Source organism: Gallus gallus, chromosome 2, assembly GCF_016699485.2.
Source record: "Gallus gallus isolate bGalGal1 chromosome 2, bGalGal1.mat.broiler.GRCg7b, whole genome shotgun sequence".
In the NCBI taxonomy this organism is placed as follows: Eukaryota; Metazoa; Chordata; class Aves; order Galliformes; family Phasianidae; genus Gallus; species Gallus gallus.
In genome coordinates, this window is record NC_052533.1 from 46,861,197 (window position 1) to 46,877,645 (window position 16,449).

Below are 16,449 nucleotides of genomic sequence, written 5' to 3' on the forward strand. Positions count from 1 at the left end.
GGTTTTTTTTGTTTGTTTGTTTACAGCCTGTTCTGAATTCATCTGTACAGTAAAATAAAGAGATCAAGGTTGTCACTATCACCCTCCAAAACATCGTGTTTCCTTCCTTGCAGAATTTAAAAAAATCCAACCAATGAATTCTAACAATGAATTATAGGGGTAATTTGCTCCAGAGATAATTGAGGTCTTAAAGTGACCAACTAGACTTGCTCCTAACTGAACATAACTTGCTACTTTTAGTACCCAAGTTATGTTTCACAACACCTTCCATCACCTCCTCAGGCAGCAACACAGTACTGCAACTCCTACCATGATGCTATACTGCTTTTTTGACTACATAGGCAATTCTAGAAATTAAAAATAAAATAAAAAAAATCCTTTACTAGCTAGCTTCCTAATTACCGCAATAGGAGTCTCTTCCCGACTCCAGCTCTCTCCAAAAAACAGATGCAGACTACTGCCTCCTCTTACATCCAATGGCTACTCCCCTCTTGACACCATAAGCACAAGCTGGGTCATTTCCACTGCTTAAAACATACAGGTAATCTACTCCTTGGTCATAAATTCCTTAAAACACACCTAATTATGATTCTGAAAGGAACCGTTTAAGAAAGTTTAAGTTGAAATACTTCTTTAAATTACTTTAACCTGCCAACCTGAAGCCCTTGCAGTAGTCCTACTGAAGGTACATCAGGACAAAATGAGATTTCTGTGGGGGATTATCTTATTTCGTTTTGAAGACTTCACTGGAATAACTGAAAGAGCTAGTCACCACAAGTGAGGGAGACCAAAGTGACTTGGATGGCTTCTTTACACGTCTACTCAAACAACAGCTATGATCAGGAAAACTGCCTTATTTTCAGAGTCCATGCAGGATTTATTCCAACTACATACTCACAAAAACAGCTAGAAGTTTTGTCTTTCTTACTGTACCAGTTGTTCTGTAACTGGCTCTCCTAGAAACCAGTTACCCCCGCTTCCTACCAGGCCATTACTGCATCCTCCTCTTCCCACCCTCCCGCTCTCTGCCAGAGGACTGTCCTCAGCAAACACCTCAGAACAGGCACAGCAGGCACTTGCTAGCTAGTCTGCCAGCTAGCACCAACTGAAGAAGGAAAAACAGCCCATTTATATCATACACCAGGGACAGAAAGCCAAACAGTCCTACATAAGTTCTGTAAGGAGTGTCTGTATACTGACATGACATTTTTCATCTCTTTGCCCCTTGAAACTCTTCAAGAGGGCCTAGTGTTATGCAGGGGGAGGGGAGGTAGAAGAAAAGGATCTGATAACTGCCAGTGAGAGCACATAGCCTTCTACCCACAAGGAAGTGCAACAAACTCCCTGGTATCAGACAAAAGCTATGGGGAAAACAGGGCTGGTATTTTACACAGACATCTGCAATCTCAAGTTGAACTACAAAAAGTACTGATTTTAAAACTTGTATGCAGAATACTCTCCCAGTCTCAAGGGGCTCTTTTGCTTTGATCACTGCCAGCCTTAGTTACCTAAATGATTTTTCCTAGATAAACGACCCAACAACACAGGCAGGCTTTTATGCTTCAACTCCAGAAGGAAACAGTCTTCCTTTCTCCTCTTTTCATCAGAACTTTAGGGTTTTTCTTTCCACACCCAGGGGCAGGAGTGAGTAAAAAAACAACCTTCTGCTCAACCAAGCGAGGAACACACCCTTAGTGGCCTCTTCCTTACATTTCATATAGCTCTGCTTAATTCTTTTGGATGCCAGCTTCCTTACAGGGGTCTGTTGGTTTGCTCTCTCTCTCTCTCTCTCCCCCTCTCCCTCCTTTGGAGCACTGAAGCACTGTTTCACCTACAGCAGAGCAGTGCTTTCCAGTGCCCCCTGACTAAAGCAACTTTCATCAAGTGAGGAGCGACTTTCTCCCAAAACACAGTGGTGGTTTACCAACTGAGCCAGCCAGATTTAGAGTCAAAGCTGGAAAATATTTATTAATATTGGGGCCTTGGATGTGGGATGTAATTATTTAGAACAACCAATCGACTCTGCTATCAAATTGACTGGAAATTAGTTCTTTTAACTCTCTACGCAGGATATCTGCCCAAGAAAGCAAACCTGAAATAGCCAATGTAAACCTCTCTGATTTTTGCAACCACACTCCTACTCTCCAAACACAGATCTCATAACCCACTGAACATGTCTTATTTACAGTTCTAACATTTGTCCAGACAGCAACAAGCCACAGAATACTGTTAGGCTACTTTGAGTAATGTTTTGTAAGATATACTCAAGAAGGACATGAATAGAGTGCCTTTGGCTCGTAGGGAAGGAGCCTTAACACAGTTTCTGTCCTCACCATTTTGAAAAGAGAAAGTGGCTCAGTACAGGTGTAGCACGCATACCATTTCACCGGGGTTGTTATGCACCAATCCCATAAGACTTCAAAAGAAACCAATGCATTTAAGAATTTTTTTTGCATATGACTTTAACAGAAGTCTAAAAACAACCAAAAATAACCCTCAAACTACAAACAAGTGCAGTTTCAAAGCTGCCCTCATCTTACTCATTTACTTGCTTCTTCCCAAAAGTACTACTCAAACCCAAGAACAGAAGGAATACTATTTTAGAGCTCCGGTGCATTTAACCAAGAACCAACAACTACCACGTTTCACATATCCTCAAACAAAATGCCAAGAAAAACAAGTATGTAACACGCCAGAAGGCTCTATTAATCCATACTATTCAGAACATACACAAACAGTGCTTAGTTTTGATTTCTGACCAATGACTGGCTACTGATTAGCAGGCTTAGAACTGAGATATTAAGAAATCTGCTTTCAAGAGAAGTTGGAACAGTTTCAACAACACTTGAGCAGTTATCAACAGTCACAGTTACTGTGCACAAACTAAATCTTGCAGCCAGCAAGATATATAAAGTCAGGAGAAAAAAACCCTTTTGAAAACAGCATTACACAACAAGATCAATAGCAATTAGAAAGGTAAAATTTTACTGCACTTCAGCAAGACTTGAACCTTGCTAGGAACATTTTCCCCCCCAAATACTCAATGTATTCTTTGCTGATTTGCACACAATTTCTGTATCCAGGTTTTGTTGATGAAGAAAAAGCAAATTTTGTATTTCTAAACTAAAGGCCTGTGAAACTATTCTCGAGTGAAATTAAATGCCTCAGAAGAGCTGGAGAATGCAAAGCACTTGTCAATAGCTTCAATGCATCTTCTGTATTTTTTTTGTTTAGCAATACTTCCACTCTATAAAAAGCAAACCAGAAGGCTCTGGTGCTCTGGATGCAGCTAACTTAGTATTTTTTAACTAACCTATGGCATTAAATGGAGACTTCAGATCAAAACATTATGCCAAACACCCTCCTTTTGAGCCAGAAAACCAATCCAACTACTCAAAAAGCCATAAAGGGGAAAAAAACTAACCAAAACAGACCTTCAGAAAGAAATAGCCAATATATCCATGGCATGATGCAGGCTATAAAAAACAGACCACTGCATCTGTGCAATAACTCCCTAAACTTGGAAAGATAAGTTCCCATTATCCAACAGTTACACAACACGTTGACACGTCTGTGATGCTGACTACAGAAAGGACAAGCCCAAAACAGGTTTAATCCTTCAATTGCAAACAACCAATTCACTCACAGCGTGTAAAATTTCCCTCACTTACAAGGACTGCAGTCACCTCCAAGGAAGATCTCAAGGCGGTGCCATTCAGCAAGGTGTGGAGGACAGAAACCCTGCAGGTCAGTGCTGTTTTAAAAACATTCTTATCCATGAGAACTCAACGATAATTTCTGCAAATCAAAATCTACCGCACCTCAAAACTAAGCAGCAATGAAGTTCTCTTTGCCTTACACTTTCAACCTCTCGGTACCTTCCCACCTGGGAATATCAAGTCCTTACTTTCTCCCAGAATAGCTTCAAGAACTGTAGCTTGTGCTTGCTTCTAGAAGCAGACTAATCTGAAGCTACACATATGTTCTGACATATGCAGCACTGTGTTACAAAACGCGTAAAGAGATGAAGATGTTTTTGAACACCAAGTAATAAAAAACCTTCTGGAAAGGATCCAAAGCACATCAACAACGAGCTCCACTCAAATCTCAGAAACAAGCTCTCTGGACATGAAAGGATGCTGCATGTACCCAGCAGTGGTGCTACGTAACAGCTCCTTGAGTAGAGCAGGTAGTGAGGCACAAGACAGGGCCTTTAACCTCCATTCTCTGCTGCACAAACATCATCTGCACACATTTTAACTGAGAAGTTATACGGGAGCCTTTACAGAAAGGGATTTTTTAGTTACAGCATTGTTTTCTTAGCTGGGCAATAAAGACTGCCAAAATGTATCAATGTACCCAAACCTATGCTGAACTCAGCCATAAGGACACTTCACATAAAGAGTCAAAAAGGAAATTTTAGGTAGTAAACTGAGACCGCAGTTCCCAACAAGCAGCAGCTGCTTATTTCTCTCTTCATAAAAAGAATCAGCAACAAACAGTAACATTTCTTGAGGCAGTCACGTCCCATCACTCAGACCATACTCTCAGTACTGGTATGAGCTCCACAAATCTCTCACATTGCAGAACAGGAACCTTAAAGAAGGATACTTCATGGGAAAATTCACAGGAGAGGAAGTATATAGCAAGCACTGACAACCTAAATTTGGTACATACGCCCACTTCCCTTAAAGATGCCACAATCTACATCATTTTTAACTGTGTCAAAGTGAATCCTCTGTCTTCTCTGCAGAGTTTAAAGTGCTAGAGGCTCTCAAACTGTTATCCAGTAATGACCAGCCTCAGATTTGATCTAAAGCATGCTGGTAGCCATTGCTGTTAAAGCAATACACGCATCTGAAGGAAACAAGCAGCTTATAAGAACATGACATGTATTCTAGAAAGTACGGGCTCTCTTCTAGCACCCCAGCACAGGTTTAGCCCTCAGCTGCTGCAGATGTAGCAAGCAGCTTTCTTATTAAAAGACACTCTATGAAAAGCGACAACAGCAGAAAGAAGCAACAATAACTACAACAAACCCACTACTGTTATGAACTGGATACTGAATCTGGAAAATTAAAACTTTTCACAGCCGGGTATGTGGATGAAAAATGCAAGTTCAGCCTTTAATCACTTAACCTGGAGGAGAGGGGGACTTCAAGAGGGCAGATTCCAACGAGCATCAGTAAAAACAGCACAGCAGCAACTATGGAACGTGAACAAGCTATGAAATGCCTCCTGAAGCAGGGCAAAATGCAGACTGTATCTATTCATGACCTAAAGGTTGGGCCCTGAGCGCTTATTTTTCCATTCAGCAGGTTGAAGATAACCCAACCTTAGAAAGATATATCCAAACTAACCCACTTACACACATGCAAGCAAGGAAAGGACACATCAGAACACAAAAATCATTACATTTATTAAAGTGATCTATATTGACAAAAGTCTCAGAGCTTTGCATGTTGAAATCTGACTCATTCACATAAGAACTATCAGCTGAAGAACAAATACTGTTGTTGTTCCTTATTTTCTAAGTAGAACCTCAAGTAGTCCAAGTATCTGCAAAATTCATACAGCAATTCCAGAGTCAGTTTTATTTCATTCAGTTAATTGAATGCTTGCCACTTGACATCTATCAAGCAAAGCAGATAAATTAAGTCAAATAAAAGTGTGAAAAAAATACTGTCTTCAGTTCAAACCACAGTCTAACAGCATACATAACAGATAAAAGCCACATCCTTTTATTTGCTACGCAAACTGGAAGAGCTGTGATAATTAAAGCCAATATGTTGCAACTTAAGGGATACTGAAGACTAAAATCTAATCTGATTACCCACTCCCAACTCATTTGGTCAGTCAGTAGAGTAACCTCATCATTAAACAGTATAAAAACACTAAGCATTAGGGAAAAGCATCCAAGTGCACAGAACACGAACTATGTATCTGACAAAGACAACGTTTATTTACTGTTTAATTTTCCAACTAACAAACCAACTTAACCTGCTAATGGAATTCATAAGTAATGAGAATTTGATGAAATAATGCGATTTGTTCTGTAGCAAAAGTAAATTCAAAGCACACAGATTTTGCAAAATCACTAACAGAAGACCTTTCCCTGCAGTGATAATTGTTTTCATTCATTAGCTTCAGTTGCTCGGGAAGAAGTAAGAGACAAAACATAACCTTGAAATAACTGTACAAATACAAGTCTTATGTACTCTGAGCACCTCGGACTACAATAAGCTATAAATGGAAAAGTTGTGTAAGGCCACAATGGAGTAAGTGAATGCAAAAGGCTATCCTTATCAATCCAGAAACCTACATACAGGAAGAGATTAGGTGTAGCAGGCAATGAGGCTGCAGGCAAGAAGATGATGCGCTTTGAGGTCTGGTATCATCAAGGGGGTTAGCATTTTGTTTGGCACTATTTCTTACCATATCAGAATAATCACACTAACGAAGTTATCTTCAGCAAGAAGTGCCACATACTAAATGTTTACAAGAGGGTGACATCATTTATTTCCTAACTCTGGATTTCTTGCTGGAAGCAAGGAAGAAAGGTTCACCACAAACCTGAATTACCATTTCAGACATTTGTAGGTTTCTCCCAGCTTTTGCCAGAAGTCTAAGATACATTTTGGTTGCCAGGATTTCTGTAACAAGCTGAGAAGGGAAATATCCCTCATTACAATTAAACTCTAATATTGTGTTTTATGTTTCTAACCTCTCCATAGGTCATTAAGGAAAAAAAGCACCCACATACTAAGCAAGACCAAAGCAAACTGATGATCAGTGCAAGTTCATCCTCAGATCCATAGAAGAGCCCCATCCGAGACTAACTTGTGCCATCCTATATGGAGACAATGCTATTTTTACTGCATACCTGAATTGCTCAAAGGGTGCTTTGTCAGACTTACTTGTTGCAAGGCATTTTCTAGGGGTTTTACAATAAAAAAATTGCTTTATCAATGGAAAATGTAAATAGCTAGTAAGGAAAGCAGCGAAGAAAAAAATAACAGGAAACAGACAGTAAACTTTCTCATACCTTCACCAAGCACCAACAGATGGTAAAAGAATTGCTGACTTTCAAGACAAACAAAAGAGTTTACTCAGAAAACCCCTATCTCCCTTTCAACTCTGCAGGACAAACTCAAACAAAGTCTCCTCATGGGAAGACAATGCAGACATGAAAGGAAATTAATGGATTACAGTTTAATACAGATGTTAACTGAATGCAATGAAGATTTTTACCATAGTGTTATGATATAATAGAGATATTTACACATGAAAATTCAACCATCTCTTTACTAGAATACTGTATATCTCTGGTCAACCACACAAAAGGACTTCAGAATATTCTTGAGATTACCTCACTGGTAACAGACATCAGAATATGCATCCCATTACATTTGGGACAACAGTTCAAAACTGTTTAACCTTGTGAACGGTTACTTCGAGTGGCAAAAAGCAGATCCTTGATAACCTCTCCATTACAGCAAAACAACAGAACGTTTGGTTGTATCACAGGCAAGTCATGTTCAGGATAAATATAAAAATCCCACAGATCTTGGGTAAGAACAGATCAATTACAGTAAGATGCAAAACACTGGAACAAACAATAGATTTCACTTACTTCTGAAACACACAGTTCCCCAGCATGTTTTTCCAACATGAAACATTATTTCTCTAGTGAAAAAAGGGCAGTGTGGATCAAGGCTGCAACAATAACGAATGCACATATGTAATCTATCCTCATTCTTGCATTTGGTGCTTAAGTCTGTGCCCATTCAGCTTATCAAGTGTTACCAACTGCTTATATGACCATCACAACCTTTTTTAGCATTTTTCAGTGGTTTGCTTTAGTGTTCTTCACTTCAATGCAATGTTTCCTAGTCTCTTGTGGAAAATGCTCCACAAACAATCCCACAACTGCCACCAGACATTAATTTACTATTCAGCTGCCTACGTCTACCTATAGAAAACAGACCTGAGATTCAGAATCAGCCTATAAATTCAAAACCTAACAGATGACGACTTCAGACTGCAAAATTGCTATTTACAAGAGAACAGTGGCTTACAGTTATAGAGTCCTCTGGGAATGCTTTGGATTCTTTACAAGCAACCAAGCAGTCACCTTACACAGAAAACAGCACAGCTTCACGTGCCCCAAGTAAGTACACAACCAGGTACTGCACAACCTACTTGCTACCCTTACCCTGTTCCATTTATCTGGGTCCTTCAGTTGTGTTTCTTTTCATTCTGAGCAAAGCCATCAGTCTAACTCCCATTAACCACAAACTATTTTTGCCTTTCCAGAGAACCATCTGCACCATGAAAAACACTTGGTTTTCGTTCATGGAAATATCTGAATGATATACGTTGCATTAACTTTGACACGTTCCAAGTTTTGTTATAAGTTGTCAGCATAATGTCCAGCTCAAAGCCTCATCAATGAGGAACACTAAGCTAAGACAGCTTGTGAAATTAGAAAGTCAGGCTCACCCCCCCAAAAAAATATTCTTAGTTCCTTCTTTCTGTTAAGCCTGAAATATGTTGAATGACACTACAACACACTTTATAAACACTATATTAACACAATGATAGGAACCCATCGCCATTTCAAGATAGAGTTTAAGAATTCTCACATTTGCATTTTCAGTACAAGTAATAAAATAAGTTAAATTGAAAAGCTGGGATGGAAAGTAAGGGTCAACAGTCAACAACAATCCAAACAAAAATTAATCCAACGTTACAGTCAACTTCAACAGCCTTTCTCTTCTTTACGTATTGATAAATCTAAGTTCTCTGGCTTAGGTATCATATTACAGTAAATATCTGGAGAAAACAGACTACAGTAGCACCAGACCAGAAGCAAAGAAATTCTTCTTAGAACACGTTGATTCTCATTAATAAAATAATTCTAGGCAAGAGTAGGGTATAAACTCTAACTTGTCAGGAAACATGCTCAGAAGCTTCATAGGAAAGCACCAAAAACGTGTGTGCAACAGCCACTCTACACACAGTCACTGGAGAAATGAACAAAACCTAACAGCTTTGAATGGAGTCACAGTGAAGATCTGAGCTGGCTCTTGCAAAAATCAGCCCAAGGGAAAATACGGATATAGCAAATCAGAAGAGTCACATTTAACAGAGCACTGTGGATTTACTACAATTGGAAGTTTAGACCACAAATACTCCATCCAAGAATATCACTTTGGTCACAAGGTTAACCTATTCATCTGTGAAGTTTGCTGCATTTCTTGATACAGCAAGCCAGTCTAACACAGTCAACAGGAAGACAGGCTACTTTCAACCCATACGGCAGGGGAAAAAAAAAAAGACAAAAAGACAAAACTTCTACTTTGAGCCTCTCTCCAGGCTTGTGGCAATGATGGTCCCAAAAGCAGTTCAAGAGTTAACAGTCACCTGATAATCCAAGGCTACTGGAAACAATACTAAACTCACAGCATTCTAACACATCATTACTTACAAGATGGGCAACATTTAGATCATACTCTACCAGTACATCACAAGAGCTCAGGACTGTATGATGAATTTTGAGGGTAGAATCAAATGTCAGCTGCCTGATAAACAACTTCAGAAGCCAAACATATCCAGTAGTAAGGTATTTTCTTTAAGACACGTTTAAGTCTACTTGTTACACTAAACTCTACCACATCCAGTTATCTACAGTACCTTGTCTGGAACACCATGTAACGATGGTTAAATTTAAATAGCCCAGCTTTATTCATTTCAGTTAAATTGTAACTTAAAAACCTGTAACCAGCGGGAACAAGAACCAGATTCAAATGCTCATCGCACCATAACAAACAGAAGTATGGTAATACGAAATACCAGCATGCACGTTTGTGTACGTGCACACAAGTACAGACGCGTAAAATCAGTCAGGACAACTTTTTTGTAGAAATAAGAAGAAAAAAAATGGTGAGCTAACATAAGGAAAATAACCTAAAGAAAAATATTTATCTACAGCCATGGAAAAGTTACAAAGGACTTGAGAACAGCTAGCACTAGGGAAAGGTAATCATATATATATAAGTACTGAAGAACTCCAAAGCTTAAAAAGACCATGAAGATGGCACCTACACTGTACAGCACAGCATCTCAGTAGGTTTTCATGAAATTCCCTGGATCCATCTATTAGAAATCCAATGTTAAATATAGATAGAAGTGAAAGAATGCGTAACACAGTATGAGACTGGCAAGGAAATGAAATGTCAAGTAGGAACATTTTTAAAAGAATTATCATTTATTGGAAGAAATAAAAGCCAAGCAGGTTACAGGCATTTTTTGCCAAAAGCTGAGTTCACAGCCACGCAGTTAGGTGGAAGACTCTTCCCTCAAAACCTTTGCCAGGAAGCAAACAAGTACAACAGAAATCAGGCTTTGACCAAAATGCTGCCACAGCAAGAAAATACTCAGTTCAGTTTAAATACACCCAGCAGGGTTTCATGAAGCCTTCCCTTAGGTGCCACCTTACCTCTCAAAACAATAACTTAATAGTATGTAGCACTTAAAGTTAGTCATCAGGTCTCTACTGTCATACGGAGGCATACTTCACAAATGCAAGCAAAAGTACCAAATGTACCTGCCCTTAGCTAGGGCGTCCAGGAAGAGATGCCATGCTTTAATTGGTTTTCACACAATCTACCCACAGAAAATGGCATCCAAACAGTTAATAAAAACCAAAAGGCTATTTGAAAGCTGCACAGTGAGGACTAATTTCCAACTAATGTTGGAAATTGCTAAGTTAAAGAAATCGAGAATTGACGAGCAGTTATTTTAAATACCAGTTTCACTACTTATCTCTTCTAGTCTGGAAGCACTCCTATGCAAGTCTAAGCTATTGCACAGCGAGCATGGAAAAGGCTTAAAAGGAGTTTAACAACAATAGGTTAAAAAAGTGGGTTTTTTTCTTTTTCCATTATGGATTGATTAAGAAAAAACAATGCTATGAGCAACTTGTGAGTATTTGAAGAGCAGTGGTTTCTAGGTAAGCTTAAGTATTTAGACTGTCTTTCAGCAACACCAAATTTCAGCAATAACACAGTGTAAAAAGTTTCTCTTCCTCCACCAGGTTTTGGTCTTACCATAGCACTAAAACAGGAACATGCAAAGTACTACAAAAGAGGTGAGAAGGGCAAACATACTGCAAATGTCTGGGTTTCACTGCTCTACAAAAGAAGAACAGAAAAGAGGATAAGACAAGATCTATTCGAAGCCAAGCAGCTGCATCAACAAACACTTCAAGTTCACACCTAGAAGTACCTCAGTGGAAGAATGCACAACACAGGCTAGTAAACTCAGATTAGTGACCTTCCACACAATGAAGTGATATAGCCTTCCTTTCCACAAAAGGATCTGCAGAGTTCATCTGTTCTCCCTTCTCAAAGAAACCCTGATTCAATTATTTCCACAAACAGCAGTGATGTGCTAACTAGCGAGGCGTTACTCCACCAACAGGAATGACTTCCAAGGAATGTGTCATCTCTAAGAATATCCTGGCTCCCTACCGCACCTACCACCATTTTCTGCACCTTTCATTTTTATGTCTGCAAGCTCTCCTGAGTTCAACATGTTTTGCTTTGGGGTGGGACATGGGTCTTACCCATTATGTGAAAGCATTTAGCTACACATTTTAACACTCTGGAGGATCATCACTGCAACACTGGATCCACAGAACTTGTATGTTAAATGCAACCATATTTTAGGACGAGTAATTTTTCAGAGACCTTTCTTATTTCTGTACCTCAGTGAAGTCTTAAGGTCCCAGCAAAAAATGCCAGAACTGAATACCCAACAATCTACTCCTAGAAAGTCAAACAGAAAGGAGATACCAAAGCCCAAACATGCACTTGTATACTATGGCAGAAGAAACAATATGTAAACCTTGTTTAAGAATATTTCAAAACACAGCAGATCAATGACAATCAGGAGCGTCCTCCAGAGGGGTACTGTCAATCCACGTTATTTTTCACTTAATTATTCTTCCTATCCTCACATTTGAATGGCTTTGATTCCACCTACAAGGCACAGCTGGGAAGGAAGGGTATCACGTTGGCAAAGAACAAGCACACATAAGCATCTCAGGCAGTGGGTACGCTTGTTGGTCCATAAACCAACAGCTAAAACCATAGCAGACAGTGAAGAGAAGGGCAATTCTAATCAGAACACAATCCATCATCAGAAAAATATTACTATTATACCAGTCAAAGTCTTCTTCAGGGACCAGTAAAGGCATTTTTCTCAATAGTAACTTCAAGTCCTGCAAAATACAGCCTTTCTGTTTGTGTCCAAGCCAAAAAGCAATGTTTAAACCAAAACATTTTAGTGCTTGCATATAATTACAAACAAAACGCCATCACAGTACAGTATAATATTTTCCTTTAGTTGTAATCCACAGGTGATCTACAAGACTAAAGCAACAATTAGAAAACAAAACAGTCAATTTGCTACAGGAAAGGATTCAAAACTGCCTTCAGAGTCAAAGCTACCCAACAGCTGGTCAAAAAATAGGAACTGAGTAGAAAGGCCCTCTGCAAAGTCACTTGTCTGTAGGGGGTTCTGCACACGCTGCAGATCAGATGAGTTTTTTCCAACAAAACTTAGAAGTCCAACCTCTAAAAAGCATCATGAAACTCAAAGACCTCAAAGCACACTGCTCTAGGAAAAGCCACCTCAAAAAATTAAGCTGAAGTACCTAGAGACTATAGGTAAAAGGATTCTAGAATAAATTATGACGTGGTATCTTCTAAAACATCGGTTCAAATCACTTGTTACCAGCATGATTTCTGTACAAGAGCAACCGAAGATGCAGTCCTTTGAAGAAAGAGAGCAAAAAGAAACTTTGTTCACACCTCTCATTACACTGAAACAAAAATCAAACAAAAAAAAAGAAAAAAACACACCTGGTACTTAAATACCTGTAATTTTATCAATAAGCAAAAAACCCACAAATTCACAGTTAAGATTTTCTTCAAATGTGAGCTATGAACGACTGCTGCGTTACTTCTGGAAGTTTGCTTGTGAGTCTGACTTTGGCAGCTACTTTCCTCAATAAGAAAAAAAGAAGCAGAAATATAGAGACTACAGCCTTGATTCCATGCAGACCACGTATTTACCTTGGACCCTCAAATATTTCAACAACTATCTATACTTGACAAGATTACATGGGGTTATCTAGAAAAGAGCCTGCAGAAACTAAGTTGACAATTCTTCCACTAGTGAGATTTAAGTATGCAAGGTGTAGAATTAGTCGCTTTAAAACATCATTTGAATGCCTTCTTTTGAAAGCATCACGATTTAAACGTTCAGTGCCTATTTTTGCCTGCTTGACATCCTATCCTCAGAAAAGGCACTTCTTACTGTCCATTCTACAAATACAAATAATATTTGTAAAATAAATAGCATTATTTCATTTGAAATGCTGATCCTTTAGAATATATCTACTACAGAATTAATGATCCCATGAAGGTTTTAAACAAAACAGTGCTCAAATCACAACCTATCACGTAGGAAAAAGAAGGGATATCTCAGCCTTCAGTTTCTTAAGAAAATTTTAGAAACACTGCCAAAGGAAACCACTGAATTTAGAGAAAACGTGAGTATAGTTAATGAGGTTGAAAAACTGAAATGCTTACAATGGCTAAACTTTGCAGAGTAATTCCAATTCCTGTCAAAGTTAACTTTTTGATGATATATAAAACATAAAACGTGAAACGGATATCAGCTGTATATAAGTATTTCATAAACACATCACCTTTAATTACATTTAATGCAAACACCAGAACACTTGAGAATTAGCAACTATACTTCCAGAAGATACTTCACTAGGAATAAACTCACTGCACCAAATCTAGACTTAGACCAAATTACAGGACAGCATGCTGCCCCGTGTGGCTGAAATGGAGCCCTTTCCAAAGCTACGCCCCCAAGCACCTCCCAGCAGCTCCAACAAGGAGCATTCGCATCCTGACTCTACTCCAGAAAGCATACCCCAGGTTCTTCAGCAACCACTGAGCCTTATGTTCACTCAGTTTTCAAATTCTCCAACGTCACTCGCCCGGCAGAAACACAGGAAACGAGGTGACTTCACTGCATGCATTATGGAGTACAGTCACATTTTACACACTGGACAGAATCTGTATAACTGACCTCCCTGGAGGAGGAACAATAACTTTGGATTTGTTGGATACTGTACTTAATACCTATTCAGTGAAAAATGTAATACAGAGTTAAACTGAAAATTGAAGTGTTTCTACAGCAATGTACCTGTACAACAACCAATACTGGCAAGTCCCTCCAAAACACCAATCCAATAACTTCTCATACAACATATTTCAAGACAAAAAAGCCACATGTCTTGCTGTATAAATCCTATAAGTTGTATTGACAATCCCAGACTAAACAACTAGAACATAGTATCTATGGAAATGCATTAGCTGCATATTAAAGCCTCCTGAACTCCTGAAAACTGGATACAGAGATGGCAGATCCCAAACGTGAGCTCTTCCTCATATCCGTTTAACAAACAGTTTTTCACTTCAGAACAAAAGAATAACTTATTGACACTGAAGTACCTATAAATAAAGCAGAAGCAGCAGATTACTAACTCTGCAATCTACAGTAAAAGGCAGCAATACAGACATGACTCCTGGCAGCAGAAAGAGCAAGAGAGTATTTCAGATTTTCAAGAAGAGATGATACAGAGTTTGTAGCTAATCAGCACCAACCATGTACATAACAGAACATAGTGCTAAAACTTTTAAATCTGAATATGCAGACTATTGGTATTTCCATTAACTATTACCGAATTTTATCCTACTGTCAGCCAGAGACTGCAAACCCACATTAGCGTACGGTACCTCAAAGCATGAACACAGCAATAGTTAATTACTTGAATTGCATGTTAAAGTTCAACATTTAAAAGCAAGTATTCAGTAAAATGCAATCTCATGTTCATATTTAAAATGGATGCATCTTTTCTGCACCAGATGAGTTACGTTGAGATTTCCCACCCCAAAATACTCTCACACACACACGATACTTGTATGAAGAGATCACGTACTATTTGGTTCCAACACTCATGTCCACATACAGACCTTCTGTACTTGAGGAATGGTAAAAATCAACATTCAAATTTAGAAAACTACTGACAATTCCCTTAGTAAGCTTGCAGACAATGTAACAAATTTGTTCACAAATGCAATTAAGTTTTAATACTATATACAAAAACAGTACTAAACATAGAAGTAGTAACAAAATTTTCTAGTCAAGATCTTATTTTCCATCAACTTTTCTTCTCAAAGGACATCATTTTCTACTGTTTCCCTAAATGCAACTGCATTACACTGACAAAAGTAAGAACACAAATTTAAATTCACCCACTTCCTGTTAGTTCTAATATATGTCTATTATTTGTGCTTTAAGTGACTTGATTCTTGCAAGACTGAAGCAATGAAGAGCAGATTACAGCCCATTTGGGCTTAAACTTGAAGACGGTTTTTCTTCCCACCCACCAATTCCCAAGAGCAGAAAGCCATATTTTATTCAAAACAGTAGATTTCTGTAACAAATGAATGGTGCAGTTGGATGCTAGATTACAAAGGGACTTCTAGTACCAAAATAAAAATAAAATTAAAAAAAAAACAACTCAAATTTTAAAAATGTTCACTTTGTAATCAAAAGAAAATAAGTGAACGACAAGTATTCACCAATTTGACCTTGGTTTCTGACCTTGTCAACAGTACTTTTATGTAACATGTACATGATGACTGCACAGCATGTCCACTGTATTGATGACAAAACAAAGCATTAAAGCTATCCAAATTACAGAAGACAAAGGCAGGCATCAAGAAAGAGACAGATGGCTATTACAAAATTATTTTGTGTTGTTTTGACCATTAGCATGACAAAATTGAATTACATAACCAGTACATATGCTTCAGTACCAAACTGTAATGATGATCTACTACCACACAAATACTCAAACGAGAATAAAAGTGAAATCAGATGTCCTATCAAAGCAGCTAACAATTGGGGTGATCACCGACACCTAAATGAACTATTATGCCCAGCATTTTTCATCCATACCAACTACACTTTCAAATTGCCTGTAGTCCATAGGGAATCCACTGTTTACATTTGGTTTTCATTGCAACCATACAAACTAGAAAGGTTTGTTTAAATTAAAGCTTTGATTTTGTACCACAGCTTTGTGGCCACAGAAATGCAGAATACAGTGGATACGGCCGACTGGCAGGACCTAACTCTGCATTTGGATCCCAGATTCTCATGCTGCATTCACTGCTGTAAAAGCAGTTCCATTTTTATTCAGATTAAAATCTGAGCTCAAATTCCTTCTATTCTGTGATACATGCTAGTCATATTTTAAACAAAACGCACATCACCTTTTTTTCTTAGATTATA

General features: G+C 38.4%; 1 protein-coding gene across 12 annotated transcripts in view; it reads right to left on the minus strand.

The window, feature by feature from the left end:
- The window catches only part of SEPTIN7 (septin 7), a 72,872-nt gene that overhangs the window by 38,774 nt on the left and 17,649 nt on the right, over positions 1–16,449 (minus strand). The gene's annotated exons all lie outside the window — the stretch shown is intronic.